This window comes from Mustela erminea, chromosome 15 (genome assembly GCF_009829155.1).
Source record: "Mustela erminea isolate mMusErm1 chromosome 15, mMusErm1.Pri, whole genome shotgun sequence".
In the NCBI taxonomy this organism is placed as follows: Eukaryota; Metazoa; Chordata; class Mammalia; order Carnivora; family Mustelidae; genus Mustela; species Mustela erminea.
In genome coordinates this window covers 29,288,281-29,312,405 of record NC_045628.1, presented here as the reverse complement: position 1 = coordinate 29,312,405, position 24,125 = coordinate 29,288,281, and the positions used below count along the sequence as shown (strand labels likewise).

The 24,125-nt window shown below is 37.9% G+C and overlaps 1 non-coding gene across 1 annotated transcript; it reads left to right on the top strand.

Moving 5' to 3' along the window:
* The first annotated feature begins 295 nt into the window (after window positions 1-295).
* LOC116574628 lies at window positions 296-398 on the top strand. Its single transcript, XR_004279405.1, has one exon. It is a non-coding gene; the product is annotated as a U6 spliceosomal RNA (small nuclear RNA).
* The last annotated feature ends 23,727 nt before the right edge of the window (window positions 399-24,125 follow it).

Sequence of the window (24,125 nt, the reverse complement as noted above, 5' to 3'; positions counted from 1 at the left end):
ATAGCCAACACTAGACCATCAAGATACCTATTTTTTTTTTCTTCCAGCAGAGCCATTTGGCTTTAAAAAGGAATCCACAGTACTTGTTGTATTTAAGTCTAAAATAAACCTGAAAAGCAGCCATGGCGAATTGGTCCTCGTCTCCACCGCCGAAAGTGTGGTTGGGTTATCAGGGCAATTATTTATTGCTATTGAATAGGATATCATTACCATTGACTTAATTCTTTTTCCTATGGTCTAATCAAACAATTCTTCAGGATCTCCAAATCAGGGTTTTAGGTGGTTCAAAGAATGCTTGCTTTGGCAGCACATATACCAAAATTGGAGGAACGCAGACAAGATGAGCTTGGCCCCTGAACAAAGATGACATGCAAATTTGTGAAGAATTCTGTATCTTTTCAAAGCCTTAATCACAACTAAAGAAGCTAACATTCATTGAGTTTTTAAAATGAGATTTTTACAATGTGTCAGGTGGGACTATAAGCTCTTCGTATATATCATTTCATTTACTCTTTTAAAAACCATATGAGGTAGGAGTCTTCATTACCCTGACTTATGGATGAAAGACCTTTGAAGCAATGCCGCTGGGATTTGAGCAAGACAGGCTCTCTGGAATGTGCTCTTTTAACATCATATACATATATACACATTATATATATCTCTTAATGTGCTTTATGATAACATACGTTTCATCTTATTTTTTTGTTTACAATAAGCCTATAATATAAGTGGTATACAAGGGTTACTGAAGTAACATCTTTGTTGAAGTGAGCCCCAGAAAAATTGAGTAATCAGCTTTAAATCAAATAATTAGAACAAAGCCGGTCATTCTGAATACAACACACACTCCTTCATTCATACCTAGGATGGCACTGACCTACCATTTGCACAAGCACACGTCTGTGTCATTCTTCTGAACAGCTGTGATGATTTTGCCTCCATCCACGCCTAGCCACACTTTCTCCCTGGGTCCTGCCAGTGACTGAGAGTGCACATTGATGAGCTACACATATATAAGCTGCAACCTTGGTCTTGTTAGCCATCTGAACTATATGCAGAGAAAGGAAGTATTCCAAAACGGAAAAGTAAAAAGAACAGCATGGAAGCATGGTGTGCTTTTTTTTTTTTTTTTCAGAGTGATGTTTCTTGTTTGGTCACTAATCACAAATTATAATGCGATTCTATTTCAATTAGATTTTGGAAGCAACTCCAAGTCCTAATACATTGCTGCATTCCACGATATCACAAAAAGATAAAAGCCCACAGTACTATCACATTGGTATGGGCCGGGAATGATACTAGCAAAACTGGCAATCTGAGAGTCCCCCCTCCCCGCCTCCACTATGTCACAAGGAGTCACTGCTAAGTTAATGCTCCTTCCATTCACACATATTGAAAAAAAAAAAAAACTTATAGACAAAACTGTTATTTCTTTAGTTGTGCTCACATTCACGATCAGGCGCACTGGAATGATGGATAGCTCCAACGCTGGAGGTAAAGGGGCAGCAGCTCGGAGCACCATGACTGGAGGGCTGGGGCTGCAGCGACTTTTGCCACAAGATGCTTTCCCTCGGGCATTGTAGATCATTTCTGCGTCAAGAGTTGCCTTGGGTGGTAGGCTAATAGGATTCACACGGGGGTTGCCGTGACACTGTGCATGTAAGGGACTGGAGATAGATTTCTTAATAGAAACAATAAGGAGGGCCACATCAGCCACAAGAAGTCGGCGGGGGGGAGAAGAATGATGCTCGCAAGAATTTGGGGTCTCCTCCTGAGCCCAGGTAAAGGAAGCCTTGTCTTTGAATGAGTGAAAATTTACCCATTCAGAGTCAAGTCAGTTTCTACAGAAACTTCAAAATGTTTGTAGCCCTAGGGAATGAACGCAGACCTCTGAATCAAGGACAGGCATGGGATATAAGAATGGCTTATGCATCTGAAAAAAATTAGAAAGAATTTACATTAAGCTTCCTTCTGAGGAAGGAATGATTGAACTGAATGCTGTTTCTGGCTGTTAAGAAAATAGAGCCTAAAATTACAGTCTATAAATATTAAATTTTCACAAAATGAAGAAAGGGTACGGAGTTGTGCAAGTTGTACGAGGATAGTACAGATAGTGGATTAAAGGCAAATTGGAATCAGACAGAGAATGAGCTTTTCTAGAACTATGAAAGATAGCTAGTGACTAAGATCAATGTTTGCCATTTACAGTAAAATCTCTCTAATTTGAAACCCAGGGAACCAAAACAATAGATTTTGAATGAGCTAAGTTTCGGTTTATTCTTTTCTTTTTAAATTAAAGAACAGCATAGAAATAGCCTTGAATTACATCTTGTTTTAAATAAACCAATATTGAAGTAATGAAGTCTTTACATATTATTTTAACAGGTAATTCAAATTCCCCCTAATGTAGCCAGCTCCATACACTCATCTGTGAGCTACTGCCTAGTATGTGCCCAGCTCTCTGGCTGACGTCACCCACACAGTTAGCGGTTTTCATGTGACTAACTCACTTTCTGAGGGAAAGGCCTCTCTTATGTAGGCGGTTGAGAGGATGGTGACTCAGTATAGTTGATGAAGCTGAAAACCTTTTCTTCTTTGCACCTAACCAGTCATTGACAAGGAAAATAGTTTCACTTTTTTTTTCACAGGAAAATAGTTTATTCACTGGAATTAGTAACAAATTCGTGAATAGAGTTCTGGGCTTTAGAAAGAAACGAGGTCCATATCATGGGGTATTTTCACTTCCTCCAAAGACTCTGTGTGGTCTTTTGACTGATAAAAGAGTCTTATCCAAAGTCCAGCTCTTGGACAGGGACCTGAATAGTGGTTTTGATGATGAACTACTCTGAGGTAACCGTAGAGCTCCCTAAGAGAACCACCACTAAAAATTGACAAGCCTGGCTCAGACTGGTTACAGAGGTGAAAAGACAGGATCATATTGCCTACAGAATGTTGTATGCAACAAACACATATACTTTAACCTTTATTCTACCTTAGGAGTAAAACAACAGGAGAGTTCTAAGTAAGTTAATTAGAAGAGAGGCAATAAAAATCTACGTGTCTCCTAGACCTTTGCAGTCCAATGTGATAGCCCCTAGCCACATGTGGCATTGACCACTTGAAACATGGCTACTCCAAAATGATAAAATACACATCAATTTTAAAGATTTAGCATAAAAAAAGAATTTATAATATCTCATTACTTTTTATATTGTTTGCATGTCAAAGTGATGACATTTTGGTTATGTAAGGTTAAATAAACTATTTTATTAAAATTAATTTTACGGGATACCTGGGTGGCTCAGTCATTAAGAATCTGCCTTCGACTCGGGTCATGATCCCGAGGTCCTGGGATCGAGCCCCGCATCGGGCTCCCTGCTCTGCGGAGAGCCTGCTTCTCCCTCTTCCTCTGCTGCTCCCCCTGCTTGTGCTTTCTCTCTCTGTATCAAATAAATAAATAAAATATTTAAAAGTAAGTAAAAATAAATAAAATTAATTCTGCTTATTACCTTTTACACATTTTTAAAGAGGCTACTAGAAAATTGGACATTACACATGTGGTTCACATATGTAGCATTGATCTTATTTCTCTTGGACATGGAAAATCCATGAAATATAGTGTCCCTCTTTTTTTTTTTATTTGAAAGCATTCATTTTCTTGTTAAAGCCATACTACAACCCAAGTCTTGGCCATTGCCATTCTTCATTTTCTAGAGGAGAAAACTCAGGGGTTATGAAGCGTGCTCTAGGTTGTACAAATAGTGATTGGTGAAACCAGGTCTGCCTCACACCCAAATCCATGTTTTGTGTCAACCTTATTCAAGCATCTCTCTTTAATATTCTTCTGAGGTGATTTTTTAAGATGGACATGTGTGAAATGTGCTTAAAAAAACTGAATATTCAGTAAGAACTGAAACACACAATTTGTTAAACGTACTTAAAACAACTACAAACAACACACAGACTAGCCATGGTATATGGTCTGCCAGTATTTTCTGAAAACTTGTTCTCACAGGCATCTAGGAGGGACAGAAGTGGATGGACATGCGGAGTCCAGTTTAGGCATTCCAGACATTTCAGGCATTTCCCTGGCCACATGATTTATTCTTCATAGCAACTCTTAGAGGTGAGATAGCCTCAGAATGTTTAAGAGATTTATTTACTATCTCAGAGCTAGCTGGTCAGTAACACAGCCAAGACAGAACTCAAGACTGGTTTCTTCTCCCAGGCCATACTCTTTTTGGTTCCCCTTTTAATTCAAGCCTAACTTTTTGGCAGCTGGTCTAGACTCTATGTTACCTGCTGCTCTGCTTCCAAAACACATTCTAGTCCATGACCCAGACTGATTGAGGGTAGGGCCTGCCTGATAAAGAGAGGATATAGCCATAGCTTCCCTACATGTGGGTAAGATACAAGAATCAAATTTCCCTTGGCAACACCTGTGGTGTTCATAGAGTTGGAAGAAAATAATAAATCTAGTGTCCTGATGGAATACAAAGGTGAGAAACAAGGCAAATTATTCACATTGGAATTCAAATTTCAGAGACCAGATTTAAAATGAGAGCTAAGATTTAAAGTCAAAATAGAAGAAACCAGAGAAGCCAATGATACCTAGAAGTAGAGGTCTGAGGAATTCTTCAGGCAGTAGGCAGAAATCTGGTACCATGTTAATGAGGTTTCCTGGCTGAACTGAATGGACATTCAAGGTATACCCAACCAAAGATGAGTCTCAAACGAAATCGACCTCGGCTCATGCTTGTCCATACCATCCATGGTGGGCTCATCAGTGCCTATAGCAGAGGGAAGACACCAGAAAGAAAGAATTTTCTATTTGTGTATGTAATAGTGTAATTCTGGGTTGACTATTCAGTTTTTGCCTTTTCATAAGATTCCTTAATTCGGGGCATTTCAGTTCCCAGATTTCGGGAATTGCTAGAAATTTAATTGTGGTCTCATTGCTGCTCAGGTTCCAAGTGCCAGTGGCAATGCTCCACGGCTGATGTGACTTGGAGAGGTTTCCATCCAGCCCTCTGAATCTTTGCCTGACTTCTGAGGCCACACTGTTGATCATTCTGCTGTCACATGGGGTCTGTAGATAGAAGAAGGAAATACGGCTTTGAAGATCAGTTGGGATCAGAGTGAAGAAAGATACATTTTCCAGGATAAAGAGTTTGCCATTTATTCTCAAGGCAATGGGGGAACCTCGAAATTATATGGACAGTGAAGTGGCATATCAAAGCATGATTTATAGTGATTCATTTCAAGTTTCAGTGAATTTGTTTTGACTGCTCTTAACTAGATTGTGTTTCTTTACTAAAATTTAATTCTTGCTGTGGTTACCTGTTGCATATTACCAAATACATGGTAATTTCATTGAAAGGACAAAATTAAAGAATTTTCAGATTATTCATTTATATTCTTCTTTTGAAGAAAGTTTAAAATGCACGAAAGCTTTAAAGTCATTATTGGAAAATACTAAACTAGAATTATTCATGTGTTCTATATTTTCTTTTGTAAAAACAAAAAAAAAAACTTTATTTTTTTAGAACTGCTTTAGGGTCCTATCAAAATGAAGAGGAAGGTATAGACTTTTCCCATACTTCCCCTATCTGCACACGCCCTCACTTTATTAATATCCACCACCAGTATGGGACATTTGTTATAATTGCTAAACCTACACTGATATGTCCTATATTTTCTTTTTTTTAATATTTTATTTATTTATTTGAGAGAGAGACAGAGATAATGAGAGAGAGAGAGTGCGCATGAGAGGAGAGAGGTGAGCGGGAGAAGCAGACTCCCTGCTGAGCAGGGAGATGGTGCAGGACTCGATCCCGGGACTCCAGGATCATGAACTGAGCCAAAGGCAGTCACTTAACCAACTGACCCATTCAGGTGCCCATGTCCTGTATTTTCTATCAGTTGATCAAAGCACTTGCTATTTGCTTCCAAGAGTTAAAAAGATAATTGAAATAAGCCAATTCTACTATTGAAAACTTTCACATATTCTATGTAGATAACTTTGTCTAAGTTTGTGTTACTACATACCATATTCAAACAATATTAGGGTAGTAAGTGAAATAGAAAGTTCTAAGATTTTTATGGCAGACTTTTCCCTATAAAATTTTAAAGAAATGTCAAGCACATTAAACCAAATAACTACTGAAATGTGTACATGCAAGTCTTCCAGTCTTCAAAAATACAGTGTTTTTAGACAGGCTTTGTTGTGTTGTTGTTCTGAATCTTCCTGGCATTTATAACAAATATCAGGCTCAAAAAAATGTCAGTTTCATTATAATAAGAACCAACATTGACGGAGCCTATATTATGATCCAGGCTTTGTTTATTCGTTCATTCATTCATCTCACAAATATTTGCTGAGGATCTAATAGATGCTAGACCACTATTAGCAATATTCTAAATGCTAGGTATGCAGCATTGAATAAGACAAATATCTTGACATCATGAAACTTTTATCTAGTAGGAAAAGCATATTTGTCCATCTTGTTTGGGGCATTTTTAATACATGAGGTAGTATTATATATTTTCTGCTGATGAGAGGAATAGAACCAATGATGATGAAGGAGAGAGAGGATAATGTGGGTGCCTTGATTAAGTGAGAAGGGAAGGAAATAGAGCACACATATATTTATCTGACTCTATAACGTATGTCCTTTCCTTTCTTAATATGTGGGTGTGTGGACGCCTGGGTGGCTCAGTGGGTTAAGCCGCTGCCTTCGGCTCAGGTCATGATCTCAGGGTCCTGGGATCGAGTCCCGCATCGGGTTCTCTGCTCCGCGGGGAGCCTTCTTCCTCCTCTCTCTCTCTCTGCCTGCCTCTCTGCCTACTTGTGATCTCTCTGTGTCAAATGAATAAATAAAATCTTTAAAAAAAAAAAAAAAAGTGGGTGTGTATCTTCACCTTCCTTGGCATTTTATGCATATACGTATACAAACATATACACGTACTCATGTACATATATGAGTAGAGTGCCATGGAGGTTAAAAACAGAATTGCTTAGCATCTTGTTCAAGAAGGATGGTTAGTAAATTAAGCTTAACTATTTTAAATGCAAGTGAAGTAATTTTAAGCAGAATTGTAGAATGGATAAATATGTAATATACACATTAGACATTTATATGTATCACATACATTGTATATAATTTGAATTTATACATAACCATGGGAATATATTTGTTTTTTTTTAAGTCATCAAAATTTTATAGTTATCTTTATGCTACCTAGAAGATCTAAGAAAATTTCTCATTTTCCAGGTAATAAACGGCAGTACTGATCTGGATCCCTTGATACCAGGAAAGCTTTTGTGCAGGATTAAACGGGATTACCACAACGAGGCCCACAGGGTGTTTGGTTTTGAATTAAAATATAGAAACCTTATTAACAAAATTTACATTCTTGCCCTAAGCTTAATCTAATTTTACTGATGTCATGGCCTCTAATAGACAACAATACTATAGAATGGCACAGGCCTCGTAACCCACCTCTGTCATTGTAATCAGAAGCTGATCACTACAGAGGAAAAATAGATGCATGAATTTTAAACTGGTCATCCCATGCACATTTAAAAAAATGTATTACAAACCAACATTTTATTTATGAAAACATTAAATGTTATATTACTACCAAAACTTTTTGTAGTACTCGGAAATTTACTCTAAAATGGAGAGTTTCCTTTTGCTCTTTGCCCAAGTACTGTCCTGTAGCTGACTGTCCTATTTCCCAAGACCAGTGACAGTGTCTTCATTCTCTCACAGAAACAATTTACCTGGACCCTCTGCCGACAAGGCCTTAACCCCAAGGAATTGCTTTAATTGGCAATAGGCTTTGTGAGAAGGCAGCGGGGCCTTGGTTTTCCACCTTCTCCCACAGGGAATTCCTTTCACTGTCATTTACAGGAGTCTGGACAGAAAGGGTGGGTCTTCAAAGTGAAATATGGAAATAAGTTATTTTGAGACATTCTCAGTGATCCATTCTTAAATAGTCCTGCAAATTCTTTACTTATATATAAATGATCAAACAAATGAAGTAATTGAAGCCAGGGAGGGAGGCCATGTTATTGAGTCCAACATGCCCATTTACATGTATTTAAGAACTGCAGAAGGATATGCTGATGGTCATAGTCCCAAGGTCAAGGACAATACCTTCAATTTGCAATCATATCAAATTGTTGTATATTCCAATGAAGAAAATATTCTCATACAGGATATTCTTTAAGTTTCACAAATTTACTTACCTGAAATTTTCTACAGTACCATCCTAACTTAGCTTTCAGATCCAGGAAAAACAAGATGGAAGACCATATCCTTGGCTTGTTTATTCTCTAGGAAAGAGGACAGTTTTATATACTTTACTCTCAATTTATGGCAGACACACAATTCAACATGTTTTTGTTTTTTGTTTTTTGTTTTTTAGTATAAAAAACTGGAAGTGTATATGTGCACTAAGAAAGAAGCAATTCTACCTAAAGCATGAGCACCACATGACCAAATCCTTTGGAGGTAATAAATAATGTCTGGATCTCAATGGAAAATTTGGAAGATAATTATTAAGATTAAAAAATCTAAAAATTGGGAAGGGAAGGATTCTGCCAACTTTAGTTCTGCCACAGATAGGCTTTGCCTATAGCTGACACAGAGAGAGAGAGAATAGGAGGTTACAGAAAAATTTGCTCTGGAAGGCTGAGGCAACTCCAGCTTACCCTGACATTACAGAAAATTCTGTCCAAAAGAAATAGAATGTAGTTTATAAATGTAAGTCTCACATATCATTTTAAATGTTCAGGTAGCCCTTTCTAAAAATAAATAAAGTTAATTTTAATCAAATATTTTATTTGACCCAATAAATCTAAAATATTATCATTTGAACATAAAATCAATAAAACAGTATTGAGATGTTCGCATTTTTTTTTCTTATTAAGTCTTCAAAATACATTCTGTATTTACACTCAACATCTCAATTTGGGCTAACACCTTTCAAGGAAGGGCTCAGTAGCCTCACATGGCCAGTAGCTACCGTTACAGATAGCAGTTTTAGAGCACGAATACACACGAAGACTTTCTCATTTTGTTCTTAGTTTTCTTCCTTCTTTCCTTCTTTTCTTCTCTCCCTTTCCTTCTTCTCTTCCCCTTTGTTTCTCTTCCTTTCTCTCTCTCTCTTCTTCTGAGTCTGTGCATGCACTGAGGCTACAATAGTGAGCAATACAGACCTAAACCCTAAATCATAAAAACGCCACCTTCTTTCAAAAAAATTAAAAGCATGGTTCAAACATGAATAAAATAGTATACACTAGTTAAAATTCAGACACAAATATGACTACAAGCCTTCTGGCAGCTGAGAGAAGGTGACAAGCAATATCAGTTACACAATTCACAGTATATATGGTCCACAGTCACAAAGATAAACTCAAACAAGTTTCTTCAGAGGAGAACAATTCTCCTCTGACTTCATCAATCTGAAGCCTTATAAACAAGCCAAAGTATGAGTACAAAAGGGTAGACTTCTCTATAAAGTGTGCATGTGGTGATTTTTCAGAATAACTTGGAGAAATAAGACTACAGATCTTTAGCTCTATAATGTACAAGAAACCATTACCATTTATGACTCACAAGATACCCATGGAAAACACCGATCTTTGTAAAATGACTTGGATTCTGAGAAAAAGAAATTGTTTAATGAAACCATTATTATTGTTTTATTATTACATACCTTTTCTTCAATTCAAATTCCTGAACAGTTGGTTGGCCTTCTTTGTTATAGATATGAAAACCAGGAGATTATCACCTAGAACAGTGGTATTTCAGAGCTAGAACCAAGTCTTGTGAACAGAAGATCATGAAAATCCATTAAAAACTTAACACAAAAGAAACACAGTGTTTTTATCATCAATAAGCAAATATAGAGAGCAAATTTCATTTAAACATCACCAAGCCCACAAAATATGAAGAACCCACAAAAAGATAAGTGCCTTGGACTGAGGCTCTTTAAGAACTGAAATTCTTTTTTTTTTTTTATGTGACACAAAGAGGTAGATTCATATGGACTTGACCATAAGAACTACTGAAAATATTTTTTGCCACGTAATTTATTTATGCTAGAGGAATATCATTTTAAGTAGAATATTTAAATTTCCAAACAAATTGTATTAACATTGACATCTCTAATCAGCTAACTGAGGCTAAATAGGCAACTGCCTTACAATGCAAAGCTACCTTGGGAGTGGGATTGTGCTTCTCTTTAATATAGAAGGATTTCTAATAGGTAATCCTCTCAATCTCTCAAGAGGAACAACTTTAAGATTTTAATGGATCTTAAGGTCCACAAAATGTGGCCAATCACATCAGGCTCCCCTACCAACCTCCCTTCATTCAAACACACAACAGATAATGGTTTACTGTACATCAACTGTAGTTTCATCTAACGGTGAGTGGGACAAGGGAAAGGAATTCAGTGCATTGTATAGTTTTTAAAAAGGGTATTGATATCATGCCACCATTATGTTCACTAGAAGACACAACTAAAATACCAAGGGTCCCTCAAGGCTAAATGAAATGGCTAAAGATGTATTTATTGATTTCTAAAGAAATATTACCAAGACACTGGAATAATAACTCACCACCCTCGTAATTGAAAGGGTCCTGGCTCTCTCTAAAACAGACAGAGCTCCAAAATACACATGATGCTAAAACTATCTCATGATGTGCTGTGGAATGTGCTTGAATTGGGGAGGGAGGAGAAAAATGATTCAGACATTTAACTTGAACCAAATCTATTCTTTACCTTTTCTCTTATTGTTGATCTCTTATTTATTTCTCTTAAGACAAAAATTGTAATTAATTACTTTGAAATCCTGTGTGGAGCTGTAATCACCATCCATCATCTTAGGTTGACATACAATGCATTTATGCACTGAAAGCTTTCTAAATATACATGCAGGATGGGGATATAGAGACTCATATACATAGGAAAATCATCACCCACCCTTCAGGGAATTAGAATTTTTTTTCTCTCAAATAATAGGAACATGTGCAGTGACATATTCTTTTTTCTTTTTCATTGACAATTGTCTCCTTTTTTTGTAGATCCTAATGGTGAAATAATGGATCCTGCCAACCATTATGAGCTTAGACCCATCTGGGGACCCATAACTTTTATTGTGGTCCATTATCTGGCCATTAGAGGCCACAAGTGTCCTCAGCACAATTGTGTAACATTTTGCTGAGGGAAAGGTGTGGAAACTGTGGAGGCAGCAGGTTTTTTCTAGTATCTGAAGCCATGGAAACTCCAAAACCTCCTATATTGCGACCATTCATTTTCCTTATGCTGAAAATTTTATAGTGTATGCCTCTTGGATAAAGTTTCCTTATCCAGCCCTGCCAGAAAACCAAATATTCCACCCAGTACTGGCATGAAACTTTCTTGTTTTCTTTTTCTAAGAGTGAGCAGTCCTGATGCTAAGAGGGTTGGTTATATCTATTTAGCTCAGAAAGCAATATGCTCTGATTGTAGAGAATATTTACTCCCATTAATCATACCTTAGGTGCAAAAGTGACAAAAGGGATGCCTGGGTCTTCTCGAGAGCAGCGCCAACCACACGTGGTCTGCCTAAAGGAGGAAGACTGCTGCAAAGATAGGAGACATGCAAGCAACAGGAAGTGAAGACTCCTGTCTATGTGAGTCTCCTTACTGAAAGGAAGAAAGTACATCATTTTCGTTCCTGCCCCCTCTGTTAGCTACTGGCAAGAGCTTTGATATGCCCAGTTATCACCTATGTCATCATTACTTCCTATTTGTGTTACCCCTTTGATAACATCCCATACTTTGATTAATTTACAAATAAGCATAGTTCAAGATGGTTCATGTGTTTGCTGCCAGCTGTGGCCCATCTTGCTTTCAGAGGGCAGAAATTTTATTTCCTGGGCCCAATGTAGAGGGGGTGGAGCCCAGAAGAGGGCAAGTGCTTCATAAGTAATATAGGAAAAGCTTCCCACTTCTCCTGTCATCCAGCTCCCAATCCTCTCATCATTTTGAAAAGCTTTATGGCTGGTTATCCCCACCTTAATTCTTGCATCAGACTCTACATCTTCCATTAACAGTAGCATCGGTGGGAAGTCTTTAGGTTAAGCCTGTCTCTACAGCACCCTGACCTGAGGGCAAAGAGACCATTACTGAGGCTGCTCTAATGGTTTTCTTCGGATGTCTGTGAGTCTAAAAGTCGGGAAGCTTAATTAGGAAAGGCCAACAGATCACAGCATAGAATTCCCTGAAGTGGGTAATTTGTGTGTTTACTGACAAACACCATCTATACAGCAATGGCTATTTCACAATATTTAACCAGCAATGTTTACTAGGCACTTACTATGCGCTATACCTTGTGCTAGATGTCAAGAGTACTGTGTTAAATGAGACAGATGAAAGCCCCTGCTCTCCAAGTGTTTTCTTCTAGTGAAAAAAAGCAGAAAAAAATATAAATAATCAGACAATAAAATATCAAACAATTGCTATGAAGAGAATAGAAACATCCTGTTGGTAGCTGGCCAACATATATTAGGTGCTTAGGAAAGGCCCATCTCTGAGATGCTGACATTTACTCTAAGAAGCAAGTTGTCATGAGAGATCTGGGAGTGAACATTGCATGGAAGGAAGCTGGAGCAAAGGCCCCAGGTCTCCACAATTGTAAAGTCCTCAAGGAATGGAGGGAAGTGCAGTGTGGCCACAAAGGAGTGAACAGACATGGAGGCTAAGGAGGAGCAATTAGTGAAATGGGAAGAGAAGGGGGTAGGGTGGTTCCAGAAGAGGGTAGCCAGGAGGTCAGATGCCAAACATGTTGTGGATTACACCTTAATTTTAATTACACCTTAATATAACAAAAAGCCTTGAAAGTTTTTAAGCAAGGTTGAGGGATTTTTTGGTAATTATTTTCTAAAAAGAGTAGTCAAGCCACCTTGTGGAAGACTACTTATCTGGAGGGGGTGGAATTAAGAGTGGCATGAGGAGGATAAAAAAGATATGGTATATATATACACACACATACATATACATATACATATACAGTGGAATACTACTCAGCCACGAAAAAGAATGAAGCCTTGCCATTTGCAATGACATGGATAGAACCTGAGAGTGTTACATTAAGTGAAACAAGTCAGTCAGAGAAAGACAAATACCATATGATTTCACTCATACGCGGAATTTGAGAAACAGAATAGTGAACAAAGGGGGAAAAAAGAGACAGACCAAAAAGCCAGACTCTTAAATACAGAGAGCAAACTGGTGGTTACCAGAGGTGAATTGGTATGGGGAGAATGGGTGAAACAGGAGAAAGGGATTAAGAATACACATACTGTGATGAGCACTGAGTCATGTATAGAATTGTGGAATCACTATATTGTATACCTGAAACTAATATAATGCTATATGTTCATTATACTTGAATAAAAATAATAAAATCTAAAAAAAAAATGGTGGCATAAAAAGTCAGGAGAATTATAATATTGCAGGCACTCTTAAACTCATCCTGCTTGAATTGGGGTAGACGTGATAACAAGGGGGAAAAATGTCTTCACATTCCTCTACATTCAGGGTATACTTGAGCTATAGAATTAAAAGAACTTGCCAAGGTTTTAGTAGTGGATATGGTAAGAGAAACAAAAAACCAGGTATGATTCATCTCTAACAACTTTGTAAACAGTTCACTGAGCTGAGGGGAAGCCTGAGGGTGTGAACTGGGTGTTCTTTAGGGCCATGTGAAGTCTGAGTTTTCTCTTAGACATCCTGTGAAAGATGTCAAGTAATAGTAGATAAATGATGCTCGAAAGAGAATAGGGTTTAAAACAGATTTGAGCTTTAAAGGTACTAAAAAGAAGAAATTCTGGAGCCAAGTCCTTGATCTTTCCAACTTTCAGAGTAGAAGGAACCAGAAATGGAGGCTAAGAAGGAGCAACTGATGGAGTAGGAAGAAAGCTAGGGGTATGTGTTATCACAGTAGAAGATCCAAGGAGCTCCCCACATGCGTTTCAGGCATAGATGCCTGCAGCTAAGGCAGATTATTTATGTGCCCCACTGACCCACGCACAGAATTCTCTGGTTTTGTATATTATTCGTAGGTGCAGCAGTAAGCACATTGACATATCCATTCATTTTAAGTATCATACACCTGGCCTGGCTCTTTTTTCTTCTTCAGTAAACGTCGAAGTAAAAAGCTTTTTGAATAAGAGCTTTCCCAAATGGCATGTTTCCCCAACGCAAGTTGCAGAAGTTTGGGGATGAAGGCACATTTGTCATGGCCGTTGGCCCTTTCTCCATTTCAGACTCCGTTGTTCCACCACCACACACTGTTGTTGTGTGTACAAATCTGTTAGGCAAATGCACGTGCTGCCTAATAAAACACCAACACCTTTACAGCAATTACATCTGGTCAGAGCATTGTTAAGAAAAGGAATGCTCTGGTACATTGGGCTCTATACAACTCACACACATATGGTTTTACTTATATATTTGGTGTGTAAGTACTTAGACATTTGGTGTATACATTACATACATTACATTAATTAGACATTACTTATGTACATTACATTGCTTATACTTTAGGTATATAAACATTCTATGGTTCTGTGCAATTCTCACCACTGTTGTTTATGTGTAATTATTACTGCTTGGTACTCAAGATGTTTACTAGAGAATACTCCCTCCTTTCTTTAAGAGGGTATACTAGAACAACAGATCCTCTCATATTTTAATGTCATATTTATTAAACTGGGTTATTCACAACCAGCAGAGTGACTTTTTCTGCTTGAGCATGTTCTTGTGGCTAAAGCTCTTCACTGTCTTTTCATTGCCTGTGGGACCAAGTCACAATCCTACTAAGTGGTATATAGAGTCCTTCCTGACTTGGCCTTTGGCTACTTTTACAGTCTTTTCTATTAGCAGACAACCGAATATCCTATGTCCTAGTTTCAAATATCCTCTGTTGCTATTTGTGACTACTTACGGATGCAGATGCTTCCCTCTGTTTCCTACTATAAACCCTTAGTTTGATACTATTTCTTCTGCTTGAAATGCCTTTCCTTTTCCCTCAGTATCACCTACCCCCAAAATCCCCAATTTTACACTTTTTATTCTGTGATCGATGACTTATACTTTATTTATCTCTGCCTTCTCAGAATTTTGAAGAGCCCCTGACCCATAATATACATTTCAATCTATACATAACATTAAAATAAACTGATGCCCAGTGTCATGTCCTCCATGAAACATTTGCTAAACTTTGTTCTCCCTAAATGAATCAACCCCTTCATCCCTGTGTCCCTACTATATCTCATTCATAAGTCACCAGGTTATCTCTTATACTTAATCACATTGCTCTCTTCTCTATTAGCCTACAAATTCCTCTGAGGATCTATTTTATGTATTATATTCTGTATCTAAGGTAGTACCTAGAATTAGGTACAAAGAAGACACAAAATAAAGAAGTTATCATTTGGCAAGGGCATCAGTTTCAGATATGAGGCCTTGTAAAAAGAGAATTTTCAACTGCCTCTAACAATATGACTTAAAATATGCCCTTAGGGACCATTCCTCTCTTATCTTTTCTATTTGGCATAACAGCATAAAAAAGAGGCTGCAACAATGCTATATTCATTCAGCCAAGTTTATTGATCACTTTTTCTGTATAGGATGTGACCTCTGAATCCAAGAGATTGCAGTTCAAAGAGTGGGATGTGTACACAAACCATCACTATACAAGAAATCATGTTAAAAATATTCTTTAAGGGCTAGAAAAGTTCAGAAGAAGTAAACCAAAAGGATTTCACCCTGGTTGGACCATGGGAGGCTCAGAACAAAGGTGGATTCTGAGCATGATTTAGAAAGGAGAGTGAAAGTTTTAAAGACAAAAATAAAATGTGGAAATCATGTCAGAAGGAAAAACACAATCACTAGAAATGACATAGGAGAAGGAAATTGCAACTTGAAAAGAGAAAATAGTCACCAATAACATTGGCATGGTTTTAAACCAGGGTTGAGCATAAATCACTTACGTCTAAACATAAACCCAAACTTCATGGTTGAAGGATTTCGATCAGAAAGTCTAGATAGAGCTAATATTACATCTCTTGAAAAGTTCCCCCGGTGACTCTGAGGTCCATCCCTGGCAGAGCACATGACAAGAAAATCGGGACTACAATTTAAAAAGTGAGTGGCCAGTATGACCAGGAGTCAACTCTTAAAATAAGGATTTGGAACCATAGATTGGGAACCATCATTCCCCCAGATATTTAAAATCTAACTAGATCTAGAGAGATGGAGCACTATAAGATGAACGTTACCACACTGAGGATGAAGTACCAATGAGAGATATAGACTAGGTATGTTAAAGAAATTCAGATGAAAACTGATTTGTTTAGGAAGACTTGATGACAAGATCATGACTGAGCCCTGAAAACATTAAGCCTGGGATGGCACATGCCTGACATGACAACTTCTTCTCAGCCTATACTAGACATCCTTAGGCATGGCAGTCTTTCTCACTGAGTCCACACTGAGACTCCGAATCCTTCTCAACACAGTACTAATCCACTTCAACTGATCAGAGTCGACCCTCATGCTAAAATTCTTTGCCATTCCTGATAGAAGTAAGCAGAAAAGAAAGTCAAATGCATTTCAGGCAGTACTAAGACACGTAAGCCATAGTGGAGGTGATCAAGTTCTTAGCAATGTTTTCAGACTAGGAAATAGGAATCACATAGGAGAGATACAGGAGGGAGAATTTTAGAATGGTAGGCACAGGTCAGATTCTTTTTTTTTTTTTTTTTTAATTTATTTATTTATTTATTTATTTTTTCCAGCATAACAGTATTCATTATTTTTGCACCACACCCCGTGCTCCATGCAATCCGTGCCCTCTATAATACCCAGAAATCAGCATAAAAATATTTGCGCACAGGTCAGATTCTTAAGGGCGCAAATATTTTTATGTTGATTTCTGATTATTTGAGTGCCATTATCTGATGACATAGTAGTATAATACTCTATCTGCACACTCATCTCTGTTCTTAGTTTCCTAGATTATAATTGAAGCTGTGTGTAAAGAAAAAATGTACTACCTTCTTTAGCCTTCAGCTTCTTATTTCTGTATTCTATCTCTTCCTACAAAGAGGCCACTCACCCATGCAGTGTCTCTAGATATCTTCTCCTTTCCCTGAAGCCCTATTTCTACACAATTAAACATTTCTCTGGCCTGGGGCACCTGGGTGACTCAGTGGGTTAAGCCTCTGCCTTCAGCTCAGGTCATGAGGATCCTAAGATAGAGACCTGGGTCCTGGGATCGAGCCCCAAATCTGGCTCTCTGCTCGCCGGGGAGCCTGATTCCCCAGCCCCTCTCTCTCTTACCTGCTGCTCTGCCTGCTTGTGATTTCTCTCTCTGTCAAATAAATAAATAAAATCTTTTTAAAAAAATTTCTCTGGCCAGAGATAAGAGCAAACTCACACTATAATGTAAATGACTGATATGATTGAAAGTATCAGTATTCTTTATTACAAGGGTGTAGGACTTTTTAAATAGAGGACTAGAGGATTTAAACTAAGCATAATTTCTCAACCTGGCCCTATTACATGTTGAAACAGATAAGTCTTTGCAGTAGGGGACTGTCTTATACACTGGAAGATATTTATCTGTATCCTTGGTCCTCTACCCATCAGATATCAGTAGCAACCCTCAGTCATGACAATCAAAAATGGCTCCAGACATTATCAGATATCCCCAGTGGGGAAAATAATCATCCCTCATTGAGAATTACTGAGCTAAATAAATAGATCTCATAATATGAAACTTCTTCTATCTGAATACTCCTGCAATCTCTTTACTAGGCAACTAATGAAGCTGACCCTGACTGTTACAGACCAAAAGTCTGATTGGCTGTCAAACTAACAACAGCCAAGGAAGCTTTGAAAATTCAATGGTTTTCTTTTTGAAAGAGTTTCTTGGTATCAATTCAAATAGAAACAAATCTAAATTGACATTCGTAGTGACATTCCATGCGTTATCATTGGGTTAACGTCTGGGAAGACAAGTTTTGCAAAACATTTTGGTAAAAGATACTTTGTGTAAATAAAGACAAATAGAGGGTTTTGAGCAAAACAGGAGGATTTTGTCAGTATCTCCCGTGAGCCATAAGTGGTCTGACATTCTGGTTTGACAAAGATGAGGCTAATATCAAATATATTTCAACATGTGTTGGGAAGTATTTCCCAAGCTTTTGAACATCAGACAATCAATATATTGGCTGCTTTTCAAGAAGTGCAAATATGTATACTAAAAAACTCTTCTTCTACTTCCTACTATTCTCTTTTTATATTTTTAATGTCATAACACACATTCTCAAAGGTTAATTAGTAGAATGGGATATATGTCAGAGGAAATAATTTCACTAGTGGCACTAGAATTTCATGTTGGTGAATACCAAAATTTCTTTACATGAGACATCTCTAAAAAGTGACAACCCCACCAGGTCGAAAATAGTTTTCATGTCTTAGCTACACTTAGCAGTATCTTAATTCTACCCCATATTCTCTGAGTATTATAACCAAAAATTTCAACAGCCTCTGATGAACATATATAAGAAATTTTTATGTTAGTCTATATTATGAGTGTACCATCACATCTCTTGATTAATGGATATTATGTACTTTAAACTCACAGTTTTCTAATTATGCCAAACTAGTAAATGAGAATTATAGCAAATTTCTACTCCTTAACTAAGGATTTGAGATTTTTTTTTTACTTTTTTTAAACATTTTATTTATTCATTTGAGAAAGAGAGAGAGAGAGCATGAGAGGGAAGAAGGTCAGAGGGAGAAGCAGACTCCCCATGGATCTGGGAACCCGATGTGGGACTCGATCCCGGGACTCCAGGATCATGACCTGAGCCAAAGGCAGTTGCTTAACCAACTGAGCCACCCAGGCACCCAGGATTTGAGATTTTAAAGTGGTCACCATTTGTCCTCCAAAAACTTAAAATCTAGTCAGAGAGGTTAGATATCATCAGAAAAACATTACCTTACTTTGGGATGAGTACCAAAGGAAAGATACAAACTATATATGCTAAGGAAAGTCTAATTATTCCTTAGAAAGTGCTAAGGATTATGGATTAAAGTATTATGGGTTAAGTGTTCTTTAGTATAAACTAAGATTATAGATAAAAGAAAAAACTGGCTCCTATCCAAACTTCATCAACAAACAGTATTCCATGGTGGTTAAAAGCGTTGACTCTAAGACCGGAGACTTTGGGTTCAAATCCTACTCCCACCCTTACTAGCTGTGTGATTTGACGCACTTTGCTTAAACATTCTGGGCCTTCATTTTCGTATCAGCACACTCAGTATAAATAGAGTCTCATGGGGGCTTAAGTGGGTAGGAGAAGAATAAATGAAACAAGATGGGATTGGGAGGGAGACAAACCATAAGTGACTTTTAATCTCACAAAACAAACTGAGGGTTGCTGGGGGGAGGGGGTTTGGGAGAAGGGGGTGGGATTATGGACATTGGGGAGGGTATGTGCTTTGGTGAGTGCTGTGAAGTGTGTAAACCTGGTGATTCACAGACCTGTACCCCTGGGGATAGAGTATTATGCCTCCATCAGAAAGGATGAATACCCAACTTTTGTAGCAACATGGACGGGACTGGAAGAGATTATACTGAGTGAAATAAGTCAAGCAGAGAGAGTCAATTATCATATGGTTTCACTTATTTGTGGAGCATAACAAATAGCATGGAGGACATGGGGACTTAGAGTGGAGAAGGGAGTTGGGGGAAATTGGAAGGGGAGGTGAACCATGAGAGACTATGGACTCTGAAAAACAATCTGAGGGTTTTGAAGGGACGGGGGGTGGGAGGTTGGGGTACCAGGTGGTGGGTATTATAGAGGGCACGGATTGCATGGAGCACGGGGTGTGGTGCAAAAATAATGAATACTGTTATGCTGGAAATAAAAAAAATAAAATAAAATAAAAAAAAAATAGAGTCTCCCTCAGAAGGCTTATGTGAGGGATACGAGGGTTTTATGAATCTATCCACACGAAGTGCTTAGAACAGTGACTGGCATACAGCAAGTACTATAGATGTGTTTGCTGCTATTATTCATTAAAAAGGACACAGTGTCTGCAAGGCAGACTAGTAGAATGGCTACGAATGCTCACCTTGGATCTGATCTGAGTCCAAACACATACTAGCTGTGGGACTTTGGACAAGTCCTATGACTTTTCCAAGCCTCCGTTTTCTCATCGACATGATGGAGATAATGACTGTACCTGCTTTTTCGGGTTGAGACATAAACCCAGTAATGTACAGTAAATGCAAGGTAATATGCCTGTGACAATACTGCAGAAAGGGGACTCACTAATGTTTACATGTATATTAGAAATAGAAGGAGGAAAAGTGTACAAAGAATCTGTCTTCCGCAGCCATGTTGACAAATAGGTATGTAGTGCCTCCTTTGTGCCAGGCAGCTGCAGACACAAACATGAATGAGACATTGTGTTCTAAGGGAGCCTAGGCTCTGGCAGGAGTGGCCAATGTTCTATCAAGTTCTCTGAAATTGGATAGAGACAGTAGTCTTCACAAGTGTATTCTGTTGGAGCTCTATAATATCTGACCTAGCAATGACACCTCATCTGTCTACGCTTGTCCTTTGGCTTGTCTTCATTCATTGGTTCACATACTCGTGCAGCTGATATTTACTAAACATCTGCTCTGGGCCAGTCACGGTGCTGGATCAGGGCATACAGTAGCAACTACACCAAGCATAAACATTTAAAGAGGGAAATTAAGAGCCTGGAGAATATGTGGTTGAATGAAGGTGTACAGGCATACTAAGAAGACTATTGGAAGAAAAGGAGAACATTCACAAAAGTAATGAGTTTGGTTAGTCATCCAGGAATGGTAATGTAGTAAGAGAAGAGAGGGTGCCGAAAACACCATTTCTATCCTTGATAACTGTGGAAACAACACAGTAATTGTTGAGATGGTTCATTTAAGGGTGGCAATTCTAGTGTGAAGCTACTTAAATAGCATTGTCATGACTCTGCAAACATGTGTCTGAAAGATTGAATTCTAGTTCTGTGATAAGAAAACCAGAGTAGGAGTCCTGATATCTGACCTCTGATCCTGACTCCACTGTTAATTATCTGTGAGACCTTGGACAACCTCGTGGCCTCTGTATACATCTTTGTTTCCACCTCCTTCACACAGGGATAGCGACACTCGTCCTTTTTTTTTTTTTTTTCCACAGGGCTGTGATAAAGCCTCAAGGTGGGTGGGATGCAGAACTGTCTTTAAAACATAGTACCCATGAAAGGCACTAAGACATCTTAATTTAAGAAAAACATAATAAGGGACCCACTAAGGGAAGGCAGAGGTATTACTTTAAAGACTTTTTTTTTAATTCCATTAGAAGTGTTGGTTGTTCATGACCTAAATAAGATTTTAATTGGTGATTGTTCTGGGCATTGTGGCCAGGCCAGCACCTAGGAATGCTTCCTGAGCCAGATAGCGTTTGGTGGTCTGTAAAGGAGAAGGTAGCATGGCTTCCTAGGACAGCACGAGGCCAGCTTCCACGGCACCATCTCCTCTCCCTCTCTTCTCTGAATGCTGAATGATCTGGGATGAAAAACTAACAAGCCCCTGTCAAATCTGAAGCCTCAGCTTTTCTGACAGAAGGTCCACTGGACTTTCTTATCAAGAGAGCCTTTATAAGGAAACTGGAACTCTGTCTCTCAGAAAGGAAACAGAGCTCATCAGAATCTCTGGACCCTTGACTTAGAGGGCATGCTGTCTCCGATGAAGGTCTTTTGATCACGGGGCTTTTTTATTCAGATTTGACTTCACATTATGGCTAATCAATACTTCACAACTGTCCAAGCCCCCAGTCAGACGCATGTCTCTCCATCAGGCAGGGAGGCCTCCTAATTGAGGAAAAGTCAGAGACCTAGGTACCAAGCCCTCGGGCCATCGTCCGACGGCCCCTCTCTCCTTTCATAGCAGTCTAGAGATGGCGGAAATAAAACTTAGAGACATGACAGGCACAGCCAAGGAGGATCAATTCCTGTCACTTGCCACCAGTGTTTACTGCTTCCCCAGGTCTTCAGAGAGTGTTTTTCTTTCGTAGCTTAGGGGGACTTAACCTTTTAAAAATGGGAAGATGGTTTCTTCATGAATTTTAAATTATTTTTATCTCATATGTCTACTATTGTTGATTAGATTAAAATGATTATTTGCTTTCTCCCCCCGCCCAATACCAAATTTTGTGGAGCCATAGCTGGCGGAAATGTGAATTGTACTACTGGTATTTGCAGCATCGCACTGAAGGGGACATGGCTTGTGTAATAATGCATCTATGAGAATTAGCTCATTCTCAGGACCCCAGTATTGAACAGGAAGTAGAGACAAGTTTCTATTCTCAAATTTGCTGCTGATATTAGCAAGCTATTCGGTCACATAAAATTTGCTAATGGAGGTAAAATATCTTGGTAAAAATTTAAAATACATGGCCGTTAATTATGTCCACTTATTTCATCCTATCTAAATACTGTATACATAAACGTCTACGCAAGTAAGGATTTTTTTCCTTTCTCATTTATTGTTTAAGTATCCTTCAAACATGACTAATTTTTCTATAATAAGCCAATAAGAATACAAAACAATTTTGAGAACACTATGAGAGATTTACATGAAAATTCCTGGATCATCAATAAAAGTCTATGATTTTATTGTATTTGTTCATGATCAGTAAACATCTTTTTTAATACTAATACTCTTGGTTTATGACGGCCTTTAGAAATAAGTAAAGGTCTTTTCTCTTCAATCCCAAAACTACTGCTACCAAGAACAAAACATTTAGTCATTCAGTCAACCAATATGGGCTTCAGCTGACCCAGGTTAGCTGTTTCTCATTCCCTCTGCCATAAGCTTGCATACATATATAATTGACTAAATTTGGGGAGTGCTGGGTAAGTACAGGTTCTACTTCTTAATATTATCCTGAAAAGAAATTTTTACTCACACTAACAAGTTGCCTTTTAAAAGACAGACTTTGAGGCTGAATGAAATTAACTAGAATGTTTAAGGAATTAAATATCTCTATTATGAGGTTCAATGATTATTAAATAAAGTTATGCTCCCCCCTTAAGATTTTTAGCTATGAAATCTTTCTAAACCATACCACATATTCTTGTCTTAGTTAGGAGAGTGTGCTGAATGGACTCTATTTTTCTTTGATGAATCATGAAAGACTTCAAAGTCCTTTGGGCTTGGGAATCATTATTTTTAACATCAGTTCTCTCCAAACAAAAATGTGGGTATAAGTTCCAGAAAATTTAGTAGTATGGACATGAAATCCCCAAGACATATTCTGGAAATGGTTTTGTTTTTTATTAAACCTCTGCTACTCATTTATTTTTTTCCCCATGGGCCTTTTTCTTCTAGGCTGAATGCAAAATAAATTTTTATATATATATATATATATATATATATATATATATATATATATATATATTTTTTTTTTTTTTTTTTTTTTTTAATGAGTCAAGTAAAGTCTCTGGTTAACTAGGTACTCATCAATCTAGACTTTTCTTGTGCAATATGTCTACATTTTAACCAACGTTTGTATGAGCTGAGCAATTTTTATAAGTTGAAAAAACATATAGAACCAAACTAACTTCAAAGAAACCTGACTGTATGTTGAACAAAATACCTTCTGGGGAATGAAATGCTCACCAGCATAAGAGAGCTGACCTGTGTGCCCTGTTCCAGTGATTCACAGAATATACCCATACTTAATAAAAACTCTTCCTCTTGAAGTCCTAGAATAGGTCATTGCTTTCTCTGAGCCCAGAAAAAAAAAAAATCTGTGTATTTTAACTTAGGTACCTACCATTCCTCTGTTACAGAAACTTCTACATGTTCCTTAATTTTAATTGTTGTATTGTTAAAAGGAGTTTAAGGTTTTTGGTAATGAAGTATAATCTCAGTACAGTAATACTCGCCCCACACTATAGTGTGATTTTTGTTATCTGGCCTCCTCCTTAGCTCTAGAATTTGGAAGACTGCATTGTAT